Source organism: Poecile atricapillus, chromosome 19 (assembly GCF_030490865.1).
Source record: "Poecile atricapillus isolate bPoeAtr1 chromosome 19, bPoeAtr1.hap1, whole genome shotgun sequence".
Classification (NCBI taxonomy): Eukaryota; Metazoa; Chordata; class Aves; order Passeriformes; family Paridae; genus Poecile; species Poecile atricapillus.
In genome coordinates this window covers 9,837,117-9,858,376 of record NC_081267.1, presented here as the reverse complement: position 1 = coordinate 9,858,376, position 21,260 = coordinate 9,837,117, and the positions used below count along the sequence as shown (strand labels likewise).

Below are 21,260 nucleotides of genomic sequence, written 5' to 3'. Positions count from 1 at the left end.
GGGCTGGGATATTGGGATAGCCAGGGCTGGGATATTGGGATAGCCAGGGCTGGGATCTTGGGATAGCCAGGGCTGGGATCTTGGGATAGCCAGGGCTGGGATATTGGGATAGCCAGGGCTGGGATATTGGGATAGCCAGGGCTGGCACAAGGAGCGGCACCGGCACGGGGCCAGCGGGGAGCTGCAGATGCTGCAGCAGCGGCACAGCCAGAGCGGGGCTGAGCGGGGGGAGCCGGGGCTGGGGGATCTGTGGGGCTGCGATGGCAACTGTGGCACCGCCATGGGGATCCCTGAGATCCAGGCTGAGGGATTAACAAATTCCCTGGCTCACAGCTGCAGGGAATGTCTCCGGAAATATGTCAGATATGGGCAGGAGGTGCTGGAGTGTAAAGGTGGGGAGAGCAGATTTCCCATGGGAATATGGGAATGCGAATGTGGGATTTGGGAGGGCAAAATTTGGGAACGTAGGAATTCCCACGGAAATTCCATGGATGGATCTCATCCGTGACACCTCCACGGATCGATCCCACTGCTGTCCAATTCCCATGTGAACTCTGTAGATGGATCTCACTGCCATGCCATTCCCATGGAATTGGATTGGCAGATCTCCCCATCCCACTGCCATGGGAGCTCCAATCCGGTTCTCCCTCAAACCCATTCTGGGGGTTGCCCTGTTCCTTGCCCTCCCCACCCCCCACAAGACTCCCTGTGGTCCCCCCATGACCCACCCATCCCCTCCAAACTCTTCCTGGGTCCCCCCTAATCCACCTATAACGGGAATTCCTGGGAGTCCCTCTGTGTCTCCTCCTCCTCCAGGACTTTGGGGGTCCCACCCGACCTGTCTGTGCTCCCCCAGATTTCTTCCACAGCCCCCCTGTGATGGTGGAGGGTGGGGGCCGAGTGCTGGTGCCCCCCTGCCTGCAGCAGATCCAGTGGTGAGGGCAGTTTGGGGGGTCCCTCAGCATTTGGGGTCCCTGGGATTTGGGGTGACCCCCCGGGCCCCCCAGGATCTCCCTGAACACGCTGACACTGCCCGTGGGCAGTGAGAAGGTTCAAACCCGGCACGGGGTCCCCAGCACTGCCACCCGCATTGCCCAGGTACCCCCAAACCTGCCGAGAACCCCCAAACCCCCCGGGACACCCCAACCTCCCCTGATCCCAAACACAGCCCTGGATGCTCCAAAAACTCCCAAAAACTGCAAAACCCCATACAGACATTGAGAAGGTTCAAACCTGGCATGGGGTCCCCATCTCCATTACCAGCAGGTTCCCCAAAACAACCCACCCCTAAAAATGTCACTTAAAGCCGTCATGATCCCCACTCAAAAGGGGCTTGTGGGGCTGCGGCCGCACAAACACCCTAAAATGGGGAGGAAAAAACACCCCTGTAGTGGTGGGATCCCCCCGAAATACCTCAGAAAGATAAAAACTTCTCTTGAGAGGGGCCTGAAGACCCTGAAAGGCCCTGGAAGAGGGACAAGATCCCCTCCTCTGCTGGGGCCTCCCCGAGCCGGGAACTCTCCCGGTCCTGCACTCGGGGGAGCCCCGAACGACGGCGGCTCCTGGGCTGAGCCCCCCTCAGCCGGGGCTGCGGGGGGAACTGGGGGGGCTGGGACGGGGCTTGGGGGTCCTGGGGTGAACTGGGGGACCCTCAGTGCTCCCACCTCCCCCTGTCCCCCTGTCCCGCCCCGTTCCCATTGTTCCCCCAAACCTCCGCTGCTCCCAGCTCGGTTTGGGGGGGACCCAGCCCTTTCCCATCGTGTCCCAGCCCGGCCCCGCTCACCCGAGGGCTCCGAACCACGCCCAGGGACAGAGGAGGGACAGAGGAGGAGGAAGAGGAGGGACAGAGGAGGAGGAAGAGGAGGAGCAGGAGGAGGAGGAAGAGCTGGAGCAGGCAGAGGAGGCTCCACGTGCGCTCCCCGCTCTCTGGATCTGCAGCTCCTTCGGGACCATCGCCCCCCATCCCGCAGGTGCCCGGGGAGGGGGAGCTCGCCCCAAATACCCCGGGGGTCCCTGGGTTTGGGGTTTTTGGGGGGGATGTTTGGGGATGGCAGGGCTCCAGAGCCGAGCCGCAGATGCCCCTCGAGGGGACCCCGGGGGTCCCCGGGAGGTGTTTTTGGGGGGTCCCGGTGGCGGCAGAGCCCCGGGAAAGGGGTCGGGGGGATGCGGGTCCCCCGAGCTCTGCCGGTGCCAGGTGGGGACCGGGTGGGAGCGGGGGGACCCCGGTTTAGGGGAGCCCCGGGAGAGCCGCGGCTTCCCTGAGCGGGACCCCAGAGAGAGGAGAGCCCCAGAGCCGCAAAGCGGGGACCCCGAGAGGGGGGGGACCCCTGGGATTGCCGGGACCCCGGCGGGGGGTGCTGGGGTGTGGGTTTTCCAAGCAAGGCTAACACCCTAGTCCAGGAGCCTGCCCGTGGCCTCTCTCCCGGGCCACCCTGGCCAATCTACCCACAAGACATCAATATGATGGATGGCGAAGCAATGGCGTTTATTGCAGGGGAATTTGACAATTTATAACCTAGGGTCATTGTGTTACTCCCATCTACATACGTCACACCTAAGTGCTATTGGCTAATTGCAGGTTTTGCTGTCCTAACAGAGGATCTAGCAGCTTCCCGTTACAATCCCGAATTCTTCCGCAGCGCAATGCCCTAGACTACAACATATTCCCCCCTCTCTATGAATAATTAATTTGCTAAAATATAAGGTATATTAGTCTTAAAAATTCTAATGTTATTTTTTATACGTATTTCTAAACACTTTGTCTAACTTATCTATATTATAAAGTTTTTAAAAATGGATACTACAGTTTTCATTAGTAAATATGAGGCACAAGCGGTGACTAAGTATATTTTTAAAGCATCTGTTGCCTTTCTATAAACAAAATGTTAACTTTTTCTAGTCGGCTTTTAACAAAGGATACAAGCTTATTTAAAACACAGGGTCCAAAGATTAGCACGAATAAAATCATCACAACTGGTCCAATCAGGGTAGACACCAGGGTGGTCAGCCACGGAGATTGGTTGAACCAGGACTGGAACCAGTTTTGCTGAGCTTCTCTCTCTGCCTTCCGTTGAGACAGCCTGTCTCGTAGCTCTGCCATGGTGTCTCTCACTACTCCGGTGTGGTCAGCGTAGAAGCAGCATTCTTCGTTCAGGGCGATGCAGAGGCCTCCTTGCTGCATAAATAGAAGGTCGAGACCTCGCCTGTTCTGTAAAACAACTTCAGAGAGTGAGGAGACTGATTTTTCTAGAAAGGATATGGATTTCTCAATTCTCTGTAGGTCTTCATCTACAGTCATCTGTAGCTAAAACAGTCTCTGTTGTTGGGTCACGATGACAGAGACACCTGTGGCAGCACCAGTTGCTCTCAGGTTAAGCAGCATCGCTATGGTTACACCTGTCACCACTTCTCTTTTCTGAAGTCGGGTGAGTCTCTCCACTTGCAGGCTCAACTCTTCATCCAGGTGGTACAGGACTCTGGGGATGATACCAGCTAATACACACAAAAGTCAGCAGAGGAGTTAAAGCTTTGGGTATAAATGCAAGGGCTTGACTATTAGATCATGGGTTTTCAGCTTGTACCACAAAATTGGGGCTCACTGCTTCAGGTGTTATAACTATAAACAACACAATTACTATAAGCAGTTTATCATGTAAATGACACCATGCTTACAAACTTATAGCTAAAACTTTTAACGTTAAATAAACTTTCAAAGATGCTTACACTACCTCTTAAAGGAAAATACTTATATTTTATACTAACATAACAATTATTACACAGGCTAAACACTTTATCTTAAACTATTATCTAACTACTTTTAACACACGTGCTCTATATATATGTAGTCTAAGCGTGAAAGCAATTTGCTAAAAGGATAAACACACAATTACAATTTGCTTTATATATAGTTAGATGGAGTCTCTACACTTCCCAAATCTTCTACAGAATTTCTCCAACACGATTCAGTTCTGGAACGTTCACTGCTCCTGTGATGTCAGCTGGCAGCTGATCGGTGACTGAGGGCTTTGAGGTTCAAGTTGTTCTTCAGACCCTTCTAAATCTTAAAACAAAGGATACCTGAAAAATTAATAGAAACACCACATCATAATAACAGTATAAAATTTCTGTTGGCAGCTGTCTGTATAGTGTTCAGACACAACTGTGTCCTGACAGGTCCACTTCTGATCCAAGTCTGGAGTACCAAGGCTGTGTGATGACATCTCTGTTCACCGGATCTCATGTGTTCAGAGGCAGACAGTCTGGTCAAATGGACAGGTGACTTTTCTCAACCTGCCAACAAAACACAGGCACTTCTCTCCTTAAAGTTAATGAATTACACTAATTAAATTGCTTTTAGGGTATCAATTTCCCCCATTTTCTAAAAAATAAAAATGAGATGTATTTCTGTTCAACATTAACACAAACCTTATACACAATTAATAAAAACCTATAGCAGTTGAAAATCAATTAATATAAAAGTACTGTTAATTATTAAAACACTGCACCAGCATCTCATAGTTAACAAACAAACAGAAACAAAAAATCAGTGAAGGATTAGATAATCACCTCCGGAATTGATTCTCCAAGCTCACTTTAAAATTGATCCAGCTGTCATATTAATAGGGTCAAATTGCAAAGTCAAAAAGTGACTCAAATACTGATTTGGGATAGAAAACATCTGGATCTGTTAATAAACATTCTGTCCAGGTAAAGTTAAGACTTGGCCAGGGCCTTAGACTTTAAACTGGAAAGATGCCTCTTAATTAATTTTTAAAACAAGGTTCTCAATAGTAGCAGCTATGAGATGCTTACAGCATAGCAAACTGTTAAAATGCATTTGTACAAAGCAAATGATCAGGAGCCTTAGGTACCAGACCAATTAAACCATGCAGCAGTTGGTTTAATCTGAAGCCTCTCCTATGGCAGCTGATCCTCAGCAATGGCACATCTTCTTAAAATTCTGGAAACACTGAAAAATAATAAATTTATAGCAAACAAAACTGCAAAAATTGCAACAACTAAATAGAACTCTCAATGAAGTCTAGGGTGTCACAGACTATTCATTTCTGTCCACAAGCAGGTGTTCATCAGTGGTTTATCACAGTTGCTTCAGTTGTAGCTGTCTTCATATTTCTAAAAACATAACTATACTTTGCAATTTAAACAAGTGTTTCCAATAAAACATAAAACAATTCAAATTAAACAAAATTTAAACTTAACAATAATTATTTATAACAAAAGGAAATAACAAAACCTAACTTTAAAAAAATATCCAAGTTATACAGCTTAACTTAAAAACATTAAAGTCAACAATAACATGGATTCACTATAAAATTATAAAAATGTAACAAATACATCACAATTCTATGTTATCTAGCTTTGAAAATAACCCACAATAACTACAAATGTTACTAAAAACACTCATTCACAACAAAAATTTGCCTAGTATATGCTCAAATTAGCTAAGATTCCAAAGTGCAGCCTCTCTAAAAAAAGCCACAACACAGGATTGGGCAAGTTGTCATTTAGCTTTTGTAGCACTTTTCAGGAACATCAAGTCTAATTTTTAAATTAAAATCTAAAATCCGAATTGATATATATGCTGTTATATGTGTTTTATATAACAAAAAGATTCACATTAAAATTTCCTTATTAAAATTGTCAAAAACTCAGCAAATGGGTAATATATAATTAACATAACTTTAAAATTACTGAAACAAAGCAAGAATCTTTTAAGTTTCTTGGGATACAAAAATACAACATTTAAACTTTTTAATTTATTTTCAAAGGCACTTCATTCAATAAAAACTTATTTTTAAATCTCAATTTTAATTACAACAATCTGCTAATTTATAAACAATACAATTTACAAAACTTCTAATTTTTTAAATTGTCTAATTAAAACTCTCTCTTTTTTTTTATCCCTCTCAAAAATGTCCAGGTTTCTGTTTTTTTTTGTTGTTTTATTGCTTTACTTTCCGCGGTTCCATTGAAGTCGCTGTTACTTGTTTCACTGGTGGTTGCCATGGCAACAGCGTACTGCCGTGTGTTTTCCTGAACTCGGCCGTGCCGGGCTACTTTTCAAATCTGAGAAAAACTCTGAAAACTCCAATTGCATGAACTCATAATTACTTTAAACACAAAATTAACTCCAAAAGGGTACATAAACACCTTTTAAAAACTCAGTAAATTATGACTTTGTAACAAACTCGGTATTGTCCCGCCGCTTCTCAGAGAGGGAGTGGGGGGGGGGGGGTGTGTGTGTGCGAACCGCTCGTATCTCAGTCAAAGTCAAAACTGGTCGGTTACTTCCCGTTTGCCGTGCCTTTTCTTGGGCCCCGGCCTCGCTACCACCCCCGTGGGCAGGCTGTTCCCTCCCCCCTGGTTCCACTCCGCCTCCATCCCACCTTTCCCTCCACCTTCTGCTCCCCCCCTCTCTCCTCTCCTGCATTCCAATCCCTGTGCCTCCCGCATCTTATCTCTTTCACATTCCTTATCTTTCTTCTTCACATTCTTTTTCTTTCCCATCCCCCGACCACATTCCTCTTTCTTTGTTAGAGACATATTTTTCCCGCGCTACAACTTCTTTCTCTGTGCCATCTTTATGTCTTTGGAGGGATGTTTTCTTCTTATTTTTTCTGCCACACCTCTGGCTATTTCTGTTAACTTTTTCCAAAAATCTTCTGCTCTTCGCTGTTTCTCTGAGAGCAGATAAGAATTTAGGGACTGAGGGGACTCCCGGCCCCTCTCCCGGCTCAGTTGAGCTTCTCCCGTCTGGGGGCTGTAAAAGCTCTAACCCTGAATTTCAGGGTAACCAGCATACCGTTCCTTGTTGTTCCCCAGATCTCTTTGGCAAGCATTTTAGTACATCTGTCCCACACCTTAGGGTGGATAAACCTTACAAGCCGATTTACGACTTCAACAACCCAAAGCCTTGTAATAACAAGCGAATTAGGTTTACAACTTAATTAATTTACAACTTACAATCTAACCTTTTTTGATGATTCCATCATCCTTCTGGGCCTAGGCTCTCCCGTCAAGAATAGACTCACTATCTTGACCGCTGCTCCTTGACTCAGGGTATCCTTGCTTTCTTCTTGTCCCACTTTTCTTGTTCCCGGGTTTCGGCACCATATGTCGGGGTCAAGTAAGGTTGGTACCCTGGCTGGAACCAGCACGGGCGGCTATCTTCAGCCGCGCGGTCCATATCCCACTGCATCAATGTGATGGATGGCGAATATGGCGATTTATTGCAGGGAAACTTAACATTTTATAGCCTGGGTTCACTGTGTTACTCCCATCTGCTTACATCACACTTAGGTGCTATTGGCTAATTGCAGGGGGCCTTGCTATCCTAACAGAGAGGGGTGGGTTTCTAGCTTTCCGTTACATCCCGAGTTCTTCCGCAGCGCAAGGCCTTAACTACAACAGTGTCCTGAGTGTGGGAAGAGGTTTCACAGCAGCTCCAATCTCCTCAAGCACCAGCGCATTCACACAGATGAGAGGCCCTTCCGCTGCCCTGACTGTGGGGAGGGCTTCAAGCACAACTCCACCCTCATCAACCACCGGCGCATCCACACTGGGGAGAGGCCCTACGAGTGTCCCCAGTGTGGGAAGAGCTTCACCCAGAGCTCCAGCCTGATCTGCCACCAGAGGATCCACACTGGGGAACGGCCCTATGAGTGTCGGGAGTGTGGGATGACCTTCAGCCAGAGGTCCCAACTGACCATCCATCAGATGATCCACACTGGGGAGAGGCCCTACGAGTGTCCTCAGTGTGGGAAGAGGTTTCAGACCAGCTCTACTCTCCTCAGGCACCAGCGGATTCACACGGATGAGAGGCCCTTCCGCTGCCCCGAGTGCAGGAAGGGCTTCAAGCGAAACTCCCACCTCATGAGGCACCGGCGCATCCACACTGGGGAGAGGCCCTACGAGTGTACCCAGTGTGGGAAGAGCTTCACCCAGAGCTCTCACTTGACCAGACACCAACAGAGGCACCGGTAAGGGAAGCCCTGTGAGTGCCCCAAGTGCAGGAAGAGCTTCGTGTGCTGCCCCAGCTCCATCCCCCATGGGAGGACCCACGTTGGGCAGAGCCCTGATGACCCACGTTCCCAGTGATCTGTGTTGGGAACACACTGGGCTGGAGGTCATTTTATTTTGGTTTCAATTATCTTTTGCTTCATCTTCATCTATTTAAAACAGAGAAATAACAGAGTGGTAAAAATCAACAAATTCATCAAAGGCATCTAGAGCCTCACATTTTACTAGTGCTTCAAGGGAATCTGGGAGATAATTGGGAGGATTTGGGGGTTGTGGGGTTATTTGGTGTAATTGTCTCCATTTCTTGGCACTCAAAGAGACGAGAGGCTTCTATCTGTCTCCTCAAAACCACTCTATGCCACTGAATCCTACTCAGTCCCTCTCCAAAATTATTTAGTTTCACAACCCTTCAGGGTGTGTTGCCTTAAGTTTTAGCTTTCATATCTTTTATATTCTGTGCTGCCTACGTTTGTAGTTTTGAACTCCATATTAAGTATTAGTGAGCTCTCTTCACAGAGTAGGTAGACAAAACAATTCCTTTTCTATCTTGATACCAAGGACAATTGTTACAAGTTCCAGGCCCAAAAGCATAAACAAGGGTGGACTGAAGAGAGAAAACAAGAAGGATGGGACTTGATCATCTGAAGCTGTAATTGGACAATGAACTCCAATATGCAGATTAACCTAAACTTCTAAAAATGTGTGACTTTGTGATCACTTGTCCATTTTTGTGACCATTTCTCGTTCATCTTGGGTGTAGCCCTGGCCAGGCTCTTGTACTGCCCAAGGTGTATCTGTAACCTGCTGGTCATGAGTGGAGAGACAAAATCCACGATTTATGCTCCAGGTGCTCATCAGACAAAACAGCCTCGTTTATTATTCAGAACTCACTTGAATACCAAATTCAAATTTCCCAGGCTAGACAGCCATTGGCTGATACTTCCCTCCCTGCCCTGCATCCTGGCCAGTGGTGTGCAGTGGTTCAGACATGAATTAGGCTCACTAAATTAAATTTGTGCTAAAATCTATGGCTAAAGAGAATTTACTGCTAAATTAGATTTGTGTTATGTCTAGATTTACTTTGTCCAGTCCTGACCAGCTCTACTGTGACCATACTGTGACAATTCACCCTTTTTGGTTAAATTAAAAAATAGAAAATGCTCTCTGTTACCCTATCTGCAAGGGCCCTTTGCAGACATGATAACAGGGACAGCATGGGTTTAATTTGAATGAAGTTTTCTAGTTAACTTGACACAATTAATTCTCTTCAGCAAGCAATATGCTTTGTGTACTAAATTGAGTTTGCAACACTCCCTTCCAGGAGCTGGCAGACAGGATCACAATCCTTTCAGGTAACAAGCCACAGGTTAACTACTTATAGTTAAAAGTTACAACTTAACATTAAAAAACAAGAAAGTATTTAGAACTGAGATTATCCTGAACTCTTTAAACAAGAAACAAAAAACATTCAATGTTTAGAACCGTGAGAAAAACCCAACTTAGCAGAAAAGCAATTTGTAAACAAACAGTTTTTAAATGAACTGTCTTTTCAAGAGTCTGATTTTCATGGTGAATAAGTTGTTCTGGTTACTCTTCTTTAATCTGCTCCATCACATCTGTAGAGGTACTGTCAGGAGGGTGTTGTTTGTGGTCTTTGGCTGTATGTTCAACTCTTTTACATCGGTTGCAGCTTGCATTATTACTTCTTTGTCCCTGAGCTGTCCCCTGTGCAATGGGCTTGTGTCATGAGGTTAGTTTACCTTTAAGAAAGTTAAAGTTGCTGGAGACTGCCTGGAGTCTTTTCTCTTGACCAATTATCGGTCATTGCTGAGAATTGACAGCAGTTTTAGCCATTGAAAAGTAGAATCAACTTGTGAACCCCACCTTAAAGTGTACACCCAGAAGTCCGTGGTTGTTCTTTGTTTTCCTGACTGTGAAGGGTGGCGGAGCTCCGGCTGGCCTCCAGTTCCCTGCCCAGGCCATGCAGCCGGGCGGGGGCCGGGCCGGGCCCGCCGCGTCTCTCGTCTCCCGGCCGGGAGATGAGGCTTGCCCCGGGCCAGGTCGGGCTGGGCCGGGCCCGGCCCGATCTCTGGTTCAGCTAGAAAGTTTGCTGTAACTATATTCACTAGAAAACTGCTGAGTGAAAGAGGAAAAGAACTCTGAGCCTGCAGCAAGCAAAGACAGAGACCACGCTCTCTAAAAGCAGCTATGAAGAACTTTTCATCGTAAACGGCTCCAGCTCCTGTTCAGCAGAAATCACCGAACCATCTACAAAAGCTTGGGCAAGATTTTAACTCTTTCTTATCCAGACGAGACTTGCGGATTAATCTTTTCATCCAGAGAGAGAAAAGGAGAGTAATCAACATGAAAAAAGACTTTATAAACTACTAGTAGCAAGAAAGAAAAGAGACTTCAAGAAAGGTAGAGAATTAAGAAGATGCTTTAATTAAGCTGAAATATCTTTCTGTTAAAACTATGGGGATGGACAATGAAGTCCTGAAAAAAACTCCTTTAATTCATAATAGAGTATGAGGAGGAATAAGGTGTTCAAAGTGTAAATTTGAGTAAAAAATGAAGTAATTGTGGTATAGTGAAGTGCTGAGAGATTTGAAGCCTTGAGAGGCAATGAGAAAACTGTTTTCTAGTGAAGCTCACAGAAGCAGATGAAAAATACTTTTTTGCCTTTGACTAACTTATCCTTAAAAATGCTATCCTCAAACTTATAACCCATAACACATTTCAGAGTGATGTGAAATGGGAGGAGTGGGCTTTAATAACAATAGCTCTGAACAGCTGATATCAGAGAAACGAGAAACTATAACAAAAATAGTTTTCTTGTGAAAAACTCCATAAATTAACAGAAAGGAACTTCTGTTTCTTTACAGAAACTGATGGAAAGACTATTAAAAAAATTAAGATTATTTAAACCATCAAAATTATGAAGTTTTTGTCTCTGTTGTCATGTGAACAAAAGAATAGTGAGCAGTGAGAAATGAAAAGGTTTTTCTAAAAGTTTATTCTGGTGTTCTTGTTCTTGTAATTTGTCAATAAACTTCTCTTTATTCCTTTTAAGTTTTATGCCTGGTTTACTCTTATTTTAATCCATATCTCACAGCAAGAAATAAATAATTCTTTTTTTTCCCTTTTTGTTAATTACTAGTTCAAAACCACGACAGCTTGTGTGGACAGTTTATTTTCCCGTGGCCTTGTTGTCCACACTTGTAGCAATGGGGTGTGAGTTTAACAGCAGCTGTAATAGAATTGGCTAGCATATCCATGTGATGAGATCCAGTCCCAACCTTAGCACATGCTGTAATCATCTCCTCCAGAAATGGATTCTCTTGAGGTAATGCAGCTATAATTTTTCTGCAGTCTTGGTTTGCATTATCTTGTGCCAATTGTAGCATTAATTGACCCCTTGCTTCACTGCATATATAGCTCATGGGGGTTTTGTCTTCTACTTGAATAGCTTTGGGTTGGCACTGACAAGTTGGTAATTCTTGTTAGAGCTCACATTGCTAAGTCTTTCACTTGTGTTGGAATTGCAGAGTTTAAGCGAGCCTGGGTTTGGGGATCTTCTGATACTGCTGAATGATTTATTGTATGAACAGCCTTAGCTACTTTGCTTTCTGGGGTCCCACCACACATTCCTGCCTCTTGTTTTTCAGTAATTCCTGTTAAAGTGCCATGTGCTCTTTCCACAATGGCCTGTTTTATTGTTATTTGAGGAACGCCAGTGTGGTGTGTTACACTCCAGGGCTGTAGGAAATGTTTTGTTTTCTGTGAGATGTGTGTTGTTTTGATGCTATGAGGGATGCTCAAAACAGCAAAGGCTGACTGCCAGTGTGCAATGGCATCCCAACCCTTTTCTCTTGTGTGTTTTATAGCACATATTGCTGATGAAAAGGTATCTATGGATAAATGTACATATTTTAAATGTCTAAATTCAGGGATGTGTGTGACATGGGTTTAGCAGATTTGTAAGGCACGCAGTCCACAAGGGTTTGCTCCCATCTGCAGTGGTGCAGTGTGGCCCTGGTGTCCTGATGGGACACTTGTGGTTGGGTTCTTTTTACCCCTTGGACTGAAGATTGATGAGATAGAGGCAGTTTTCTCTTGTTTGGACTTGGTTGTTTATTCTTCTTTTATCTCCATTACATGTATACAGGGTACAAGGAGCCACAAGCAGCTATGTGCACTAAGATAGAAAGGTGCAAAATTACTAATAAAGATCTTCTTCAAGGTTTTTAATATGTTCAATTACCCAATTAACAAATGCCAAGGAAATTATTTTTTCTTAGTGACCCAATGACCCAACACTTGTGTGCTGCACTGCAGCATTCTCTATCCAATCACCTACTACTACCCAAAAACCTCTAGAAGAAGAAGATGAAGAAGAAAGAAGGACAAGAGACAACACCCTGAATCCTCCATCTTGTCCTCTATTTTCTAAATGAGTTTAAACTCCAAACTTTAACTTTTTCATGCAGTGACATAAGAAATCTCTTTAATCTACACACTTACACTCCTGGTTTTTCTATTTAACAGTTGTTTTCACGGTGTTATATGAAATTCAGTGTTTTCTTGGATGTCAGAGCCAGGCATCAGAGATAAGGGCACACTCTCGGTGCCTCTGACTCCAACAATAAGCTAAGTTGAATATTGTTAAGTGTTATTCCACTCTTAAATCCTGAAGTCATATAAGTTAGCTTAAATACTGTTAAGTGCTTTTGCTAAATTGTGATATTTGAGGTATAAATTAAGGCATAAGTGAAGTCCTGTTAAGTTTGAACTCTGTTAAGCTCAAACACACACACACACACACACACACACACACACACGGATGGTTCTGGGTTCATTTCTGGTTTAGTTGCCTGGATTTTGTTTGTTTTTGTTGTTGCTTTGTTTCCTTGCTGTGCCTGAAGTGTCCAGTCAGGAGCAGAGTGACTCTTGCCAAGGAACTTTGTGCTGCTGCTGCTTAATATTAAATCTGGTTTTTGCTGCTCCCTTGCTGGGGATTTTTAAGCGCTCTCAAGCCCTCGTTGGTGACAGGGTGAAGGAGCCCTGGCCCAGGCTCTGGCCCTGGGGGATATGGGGATGCTGCCAGGGGTTCCCTGTCCCCCTGTCCCATGCCCCACAGACCTTGGGATGTCCCACAGCCATTCTGTGATGTCCCAGTCTGGACTGTGATGTCCCAGCCCCTCTGAGATAACAGAACCTACTCTCTGATGTCACAGCCTTCTCTCTGACATCACACACTCTTCTCTCAGATGTCACACAGTTGCTCTGTGATGTCACAATCTGCTGTCTGATGTCACAGAGCTGCCCTCTGGGATTGTGGTGTCTGCTCTGTGACCTCACAGCCCACTCAGTAATGTCACAGCCCACCCTGTGGTGGCTCTGTGATGTCATACAGAAACTCTGTGATGTCACAACCCACTCTGTGATGTCATGCATTCAACCTCTGATGTCATAGTCCTCTCTGTGATGTCACAGCCCACTAAGTGATATCACCCAACCCACACTGTGATGCCACACCCTGCTTTCTGATGTCACAGAATCCCCTCTATGATGCCGTAGCTGCTCAGTGACCTCACACAACAAACTCTGTGATGTCACAGCCCCATCTGTGACCTCACACAACCCACTCAGAGCTGTCACACAGCCCCTTTCTCACATCACAGCTGCTGCTCTGGGGCTCCAGGACACAGCCACAGAGGTGCTGCTGTGACACAGCCCCCTCTGGCACATCCCACAGCCCCTGCCAGTGCTGAGCCCCTGGGAGCTCTGTCTGGGCCTGCTCGTGTCCCTGAGCTGCCCTGGCAGGGCCCCAGCCCTGCTGGGCTGTGCTCAGGAGCTGCTCCTGGCCAGAGCTGTCTCTCTGCAGCGCTGCCCTTGCCAGGAGCTGCCTCTGGGCCAGGAGCCCGGCCCAGCTCAGCAGCACAGACACAGCACCAGCACTTTCATCACCCTCTCGGGCCTTTGGGGCTCTTTGCATCCCATTCAGTCCCTCAGAGTGTGCTCCAGAAACTTCTCAAGAACTCAAACACAGACAGAAACACTGAAATTTCTTGTAGTTGAAATGAGAGACACGAGTGAGAAAGCGTCCCCAGGTTCCAGGCAGAGCAGAAGACTGGAGGCCCTGATGGCAGCTGGGGACAAGCAAGGGAAAGGTGTCTGTGGTGCTGAGCAAAGCTGGATGTGTTTCAGGAATGCCAAGGGCCAAGGGCTGAGCCCCAGCCCCTGGCAAGGCAGATGCTGTCCCTCCCTCATTGCTCAGGGCTCTTCCCGGGGCACTGGCATGTGGGGATGTGCAATGCCAAGGGCAGCACCATGGGGCGGCCCCTGCCAGGCTGCTGAGCAGGGACAAGGAGGCAATGAGGCCCCAGGGCTGCCAGGGTCACTTGTCCCCTGCTGGCCTCAGGCTCAGGGCCCTCAGCCTCTACCTGCTGCTTATGTGATGAGGCCTCCAAACCCCATCCTGGGAGATTTTTGGGTCCTCTCCATGGTCTGTGAAAATGGAAGCACTGGTCAAAGTTATTTTCTCCCAAATCTTGCAGTGACAGAGATGAATATCTTTAAAGTGATCAAGAGTTAATTTATATTGTTTAGAAGGTGGAAAAATTTTAATCAGGTATTTTATGAGAGTGGCACAAAACTGCAATTGCTTTTCCAGACAAGTCGATGCCCTATCCCAAGAATGCTCCCAGAGCAGGAGCTCTGTGCAACCTGACACAGTGAAAACCCCTCCTATCCCCAAGGATGGAATTCCTGTTGTGTGGGTTCTCTGATGTACTGGGTGCCCTCACAGTGCTCCTGGCCAGAATGTCTGCTGAGGGCCAGCCAGGCTGCTGCAGTGGCACTGACCTCACAGCCATCACCATTGCAGCCATGTCCCCTGGGCCTGGCTCTCCCCTTTCCTCTTCCCCTGCCTTGTCTCTGCTGCCATGAAGAGTTGTTTCATTATTATCTTGTCCCCAGGGTGCTGGGGCCAATTGCTTCCCAGTCAGGCTCCTGGAGCAGCAGTGGCTTTTCAGAGCCCAGCCAGAAATGAGCCCTGAAGCAGCAGCTCTGCAGTGCTGGCCACCAGGCCGGGGTGCCAAGGGAGCCTTCTGGCCATGGCCTGGAAGCAGCTGCTGCTGCCAAGGTGCCTTTGGTGCCTCAGGCTGTCCCTGGCACAGCTCCCAGCACGGCACTCTGCACTTGTGCCCGAGCCTTTCCCTGGGTTGGGGCTGGCCTGGGGCTTTTCCTGCAGCAGGATCTGCCCTGGGCATGGCACAGGAAAGGCAGTTCCTGCTGGAGCAGGAGGCTGTGCCTGGAATGGGCTCAAACAACTCCAGCAAGGCCCTGTTTACTTCAAAATTGCTTCCTAGAGCACTATAGTCTAACAGTTGTTATAGCTCCTCTACTCTGGACTAAATAACTCTTTTTCTTTATTTACTCTCTGGTGTAAATAAATCATCTTCAGAATCAGTCACAGTGGTATTTATATAAATATATCTGATATTCCATTGTTAATCGTGTGGGACAAATTGCATTACGGTTCAATTCTACATGTCCAATATTTACACATAAACCTCTGACAAACTCGGGCTGGGATTGAATCCAGCTGCTCCCAGTCTCCTCTCTTAGACGAAATTTAAAAGTCTAGGTGACTTGGAGGAGTTTGAGGATCCATGGTGGCTGTTTGGTGTCATTTCTCCACCTCATGACTCAGCAGGAGTTTCTCCAATAAAGAAATAAAGCTTTTGCCTGAAGCTCCCACTCTGCCCATGACAGGAAGCCCTGGGAGTGTCTGTGACATCCCGGCTCTTTGGCAGCCTGGGGACTCCTGGGATGTCACCATGGAGCCCCCAGGAGTGCCTGTGACAGAGCGGTGCCTTTGCAGCCCAAGGTCCTCTGCGATGTCACCATGGAATTGCTGGGACTGCATCTGACCACACAGCTCTTCAGCATCCCCAGAAACCCCTGGGAGGTCTCTGTGGAGCCCTTGTCTATGCCTGTAACATTCCAGCTCTTGAACAGCCTGGAGACTCTTGGAATGTCCCCATGGAGCCCCAATGAGGGTAACAAATCTGATCCTTGGTAGACAACCATCACCACGACCTTTTGCTATGGTCTGTTTCCATGGCAACCACAGCCCCCTGTTGCTATGGTCTGTTTCCATGACAACCATCACAGCCCCTGTTGCAAGGATCAGACCCTTGGCAGCTCCATGGAGACCCCATGCCAGGGCTGGTTGCCATGGAAACCAGCTCAGACCTGGAGCCAGAGTCCATTGCCATGGGAACCATTTGCAGTCCCATCCCCAGGCTCATGGGATCACAGAGCCACAGAATTGGCTGAGTTGGGAGGGACCCATGGGGATCCTCCAGTCCAACTGCTGGCCCTGCACAGGACACCCCAACAATCCCAGCCTGGGCCTGGCAGCGCTGGCCAAACGCTGCTGGAGCTCAGCCAGCCCTGGAGCTGGGAGCCTTCCCTGGGGAGCCTGTTCAGTGCCCCAGCAGCCTCACGGGAAAAACCTTTTCCTCACATCCAGCCTAAACCTGCCTGCCTCAGCTCCAGCCTCTCCCTCCACTCCTGTCCCTGGGCACCAGAGGGAAGAGGTTCCCACAGCCCCCAGCCAGGGACCCGCTCCCAAGGCTGCTGCCATGGCAACCAGGCCTGGCACCAGCTGGGATGCTCGGTTTCCATGGGCTGGGCTTCAGGAATGGCATTCCCCAATTTCCTGCCCCTGCTAAAACTGCATCGCTGCTCTCTTCCCTCCCACCTCCCATGGAAAGCACAAAAGGCAAAGATCCCAGGCTGGGATAAGAACAATTTATTGAGAACAGCAACGAGATAAGGAACAAACAGGAACAGAAATAATTTTGATAACAGAAGGGATAAGACAAACTATTCACAGAGAAAACTAAAATGCCACCGACTGTCTCTTCCTGGCCATATATTTCCTCCTACCTGGAAAGGACACTCTTCTCCTCTGGTGAGAGAGAAGGAGTCCTTTTCCTGCCCCTGGCAATGACCTGAGATGGGACTGAATATAATGACAGGGCCATGGTCAGACTCTCATGTTCTTTGATCCCACATTATGTCATTGCCATGGGCAGGAAAAGCTACAGGTGTCTTCCCAGCATGGATCTCAGGGAACATGGATCACCAGGTCTCTTCCCAATGTGGATTCGCCAAGGGGGGATGAAGCTGGAGCTGTGTAGAAAGCGCTTCGTTCACTTTGGGGCATTTACAGGGCTTCCCTTACTGGTGCCTCCGTTGGTGTCTGGTCAAGATAGAGCTCTGGGTGAAGCTCCTCCCACACTGGGGACACTCGTAGGGCCTCTCCCCAGTGTGGATGCGCCGGTGGATGATGAGGGTGGAGTTGTGCTGAAAACCCTCCCCACACTCGGAGCAGCGGAAGGGCCTCTCATCCGTGTGAATCCGCTGGTGCACAAGGAGAGTGGAGCTGACCCGAAACCTCTTCCCACACTCGGGACACTCGTAGGGCCTCTCCCCAGTGTGGATGCGCTGGTGGACGATGAGCTGGGAGTTGTAGCTGAAGCCCTTCCCACATTCCCCACACTCGTAGGGCCATTCCCCAGTGTGGATCATCTGGTGGCAGATCAGGGTTTTCCTCTGGCTGAAGCTCTTCCCACACTCCAAGCACTTGTAGGGCTTCTCCCCATCCTGAAGCTGCTCATGGACCACCAGCTCAGAGCCCTGGCTGGATGTCTGGCTGCCGTCCCGGCACAGGGTGGGTCTTTCTTCCTCAGAGCACCCTGGGATGGGTTTGGAGCCCCTCCTCCTCCGGGATCTCTGAATCTTTTCCTCCCTGCTTGACTCCTGCGCTGTGGAGCTGCTCAAAACAGCCTCTTCCATGAGGTTCTGCCGTGGGGATTTGTCCTCCCTGGTCTCCATCCTCAGCTCCTTGTCTGGAGGAGGAAGGACAAGGAGAGGATGGGATTTGCCTTCGTGCCAGAGGGAAGGGGAAGAAGATCCCCCCAGTGCGTCCCCAGCAGGATGGCGTCGGCAGCGGGGTTGTCCTGCAGCCGGGGGCCATGCTGGGCTGGGAGATGGAGCAGGAGAGAGGAGGAAAGGGGCACTGACTTCCTCCTCACCTGCCTGGGTGTCCTGGGGTATCTTCCTCTTCCTCACAGCCTTCCTCTCCATCTGGACAAGGTTTGGGATTGGGAAGTCCTGGTTTGGGAGAAAACAAGGAATGAGCACATTGAGTTTGATGGTCCCTCTTTTCAATTCCCTCTCTAGAAGTCGTCAGGGCATCTGAGGTATCTTGGTTTGAAAGGAAAGGTGTTTGCTAAGGAAGGCAGAAATCTCCATTGAAATTGATAAAAATGGAAACAACCCACCCCCTCCGAATTTTTATAATCTTGATATCAAAGTGCTCTCAAATAAAGATATAGGAATAGAAATAGTAGTTCTTTATTAAAGAAAGGAAAATGAAAATGCAGCAGGACAAAAAAACAAGAACAACAACAACAAAAAATAAAAAATCACACAGAAACAACCCACTGACAGAGTGAGAATACAACTTTACATCCCATTGGTCAGGGTTTTGGAAGCACTCCGATTAAAAAGTGGCTGCACTCCTCCTGGAGTGACAGATGTGGTTCTGTTTAAGCAATGATCCCGTAGAAGATTGTAGCTTACCTCTGAAGTTCCGGTGCTGTAGATGGGTCTGGTCTCTCCTCTGGGAATCCAGTGGAGAAAGACTGCCTGTGGTGCTCTGATTCTCAGATTATATCCAGTCAGGAATGCTTGGCTCCTCCCCCTGGGTGGAGCATCTCACAATGGGATGATGTAATTTTATCAGTCCTGCAGTGAGACTCAATGGCCCATTAACAGAAGATATCCCCCTGGAGGGAGGATGGGTGGTGGAAGAGATAAAGAACACTGCCCCACCTGGTTTTAACAGCTGGCCCATTAACAGAAGATATCCCCCAGTTCTGAGGGATGGGTCATGAAAGAGATAAAGAAAACTGCCCCAGCAAGTTTTAACAGATGGTGATAGAATAAGTAAGTTTGGCTATATCTTGCATTGCAACCCAAGACATGGGGTCCAAACAAACTTCCCAAATGCCAAGACTCGGCCCTGAAAATGCCTCCCAGGAGTTCCCCATCTCTGGTCTCTCCCCTTTGGTGTTCAGGGGTTCCTCCCTGTCCCAGCTGCTGGGGGTCAGGTTTGTACTGGGGGGTTTCCTCTCTACTTGGTCCCTGACCTCTTCAGGCTGCTTAGAGTGCCCAGAATCCAAAAAGTTTCACCTGTTTCCATCTCCCCACTTAGGGATGCTGGGTCTCCCAGGGTCACTTCTCCCCTTATTCCCTTCTTGGGTCTGCAGGGGGTCCAAGGATTCCCCCCCTGCCCCTCTCCAGGCAATTGAGGGTCCCATGAATTGTGGTGCTCCCCCTCTCTGGGCTCCCCACTTTGGGGTCCTGGGGGTCACAGGGCTCTGCTCCTCCAGGCTGCCTCTGCCAGCAGCTGCCACTGGGACCCCCGATATCCCCCCAAAAGGCATTTTCCAGTCAGTCTTGCAGTTCTTCATTCTCCAAACATCCCCCCCAATAAAACCCAACCCAGGAACCCCCCAGGATGTCTGGGCCAAGCTCCCCCTCCCCGATCACCTGTGGGATGGGGGGGTGATGATCCCACGGATGGGGGGGCTGTGAATTCAGGGAATGCTCAGCTGGGATATACTGAGCCTGAGATCATACTGGGATAACAAGCACTTGACTGGGATTACTGGGAGTGTCTGGGAATGGCTATGGACATGCTTAGGGAAACTGGGATATACTGGGAATGTCTGTGACCATCCTGGGGATGACTGGGAACACATTGGGAACAATGGGAACTGTGCTGGGGAAAACTGGGAACAACTGGGATTGACTGGGTCTGCACTGGGGACAACTGGGCATGACTGGGACCATGCTGGAAGCAGCTGGGATAATCTGGGGAGTGACTGGGACTATACTGGGGGCAACTATGATCACACTGGGAGGGACGGTGAGCAACTGGACCATCCTGAGGGCAACTGGCATTCTACTGGGATCACAGTGGGAGCAGCTGGGCCATGCTGGGCAAGACTGGGACCATACTGGCAGCAACTGGGACTGCACTCAGGGTGACTGGGAGTGGCTTAGAGCAACTGAGATCAGGTTGGAAGCACCTGAAGAGTGACTAGGAACAACTGGGATAGACTGGGAGAGACTGAAACCACAGTGCAGGTAAATGGGAGCAACTGGAACCACACTGGATAATCCTGGGAGCAGCTGTGCCCATGCTGGGGTCATACTGGGATCCTACTGGAACTAGCTGGAATCATACTGGGAGTGAATGGAAAGGTGCTGTCTGGGACTGGAACCATGCTGGAGGTGACTGAGAGCAACTGGGCCCATCCTGGGAATGACAGGGAGTCACTCTGGCCATGACTGGAATCATACTGGGAGGATCTGGGAGGGACTGGAACCATACTGGGGGTGACTACGTGCACCAGCTCTTACTGGGAGTGACTGCAATTGTAGTGGGAGTGACTGGGATCATCCTGTAAGTGTTTTTCTGTAGGTCTTCTGTCTTTCTGGTCTCCTTTTCTTCTCCTTCTTTTCCTATGTACCTGGAACATTTTTGGATATCTTAATGTTACCCAAAATCTTAAGGATTAACACTTTTAGGTTAAATTAACTAAGTTTGCAAAGTTAATGCTATGGTAAGAGTTTTATGTTCAATTGCATGCTGTATTAAACCCTTTGCCAAAATTCCTTGGTTGTCTATATTTTGCCCATTAAATTTTGTGTCATTTTGACCTTTTAGCTAAATTGGTCAGAGCATGGTGCCAACATCACCGAGGTTGTAGGTTCAATCCTTGTGGGGCCATTCGCTTAAGTGTTGGACTTGATGATCCTTGTGGGTCCCTTCCTACCAAGAATATTTATTACATCTGTCCATGTTGAGAAGATCTGGTGGGTGTTTCTCCTGTGAACCAAATTCAAGCACAGGAACATTTGGTATCCACCAGCATTGAAGTGTTCTGGGGTGTTACAGCCCTGCAGGCTCACAGTGGCCTCTTGTTTCCATGAGGCCCCACAGTGTCCCACTGGTTCCTTGGTTCCATGGGCCCAAGAGTGCCACAATGATCCCCTTGGTTCCACAACTTCCCATGGTGTCACTCTGGCCCCTTGGTTCCATAAGGATCTGGAGTGTCACACAGGTTTAT

General features: G+C 48.1%; 1 pseudogene; it reads left to right on the top strand.

Annotated features, from left to right (window-relative positions):
- Positions 1-21,260, top strand: part of LOC131586345 (uncharacterized) — a 982,094-nt pseudogene that overhangs the window by 3,450 nt on the left and 957,384 nt on the right.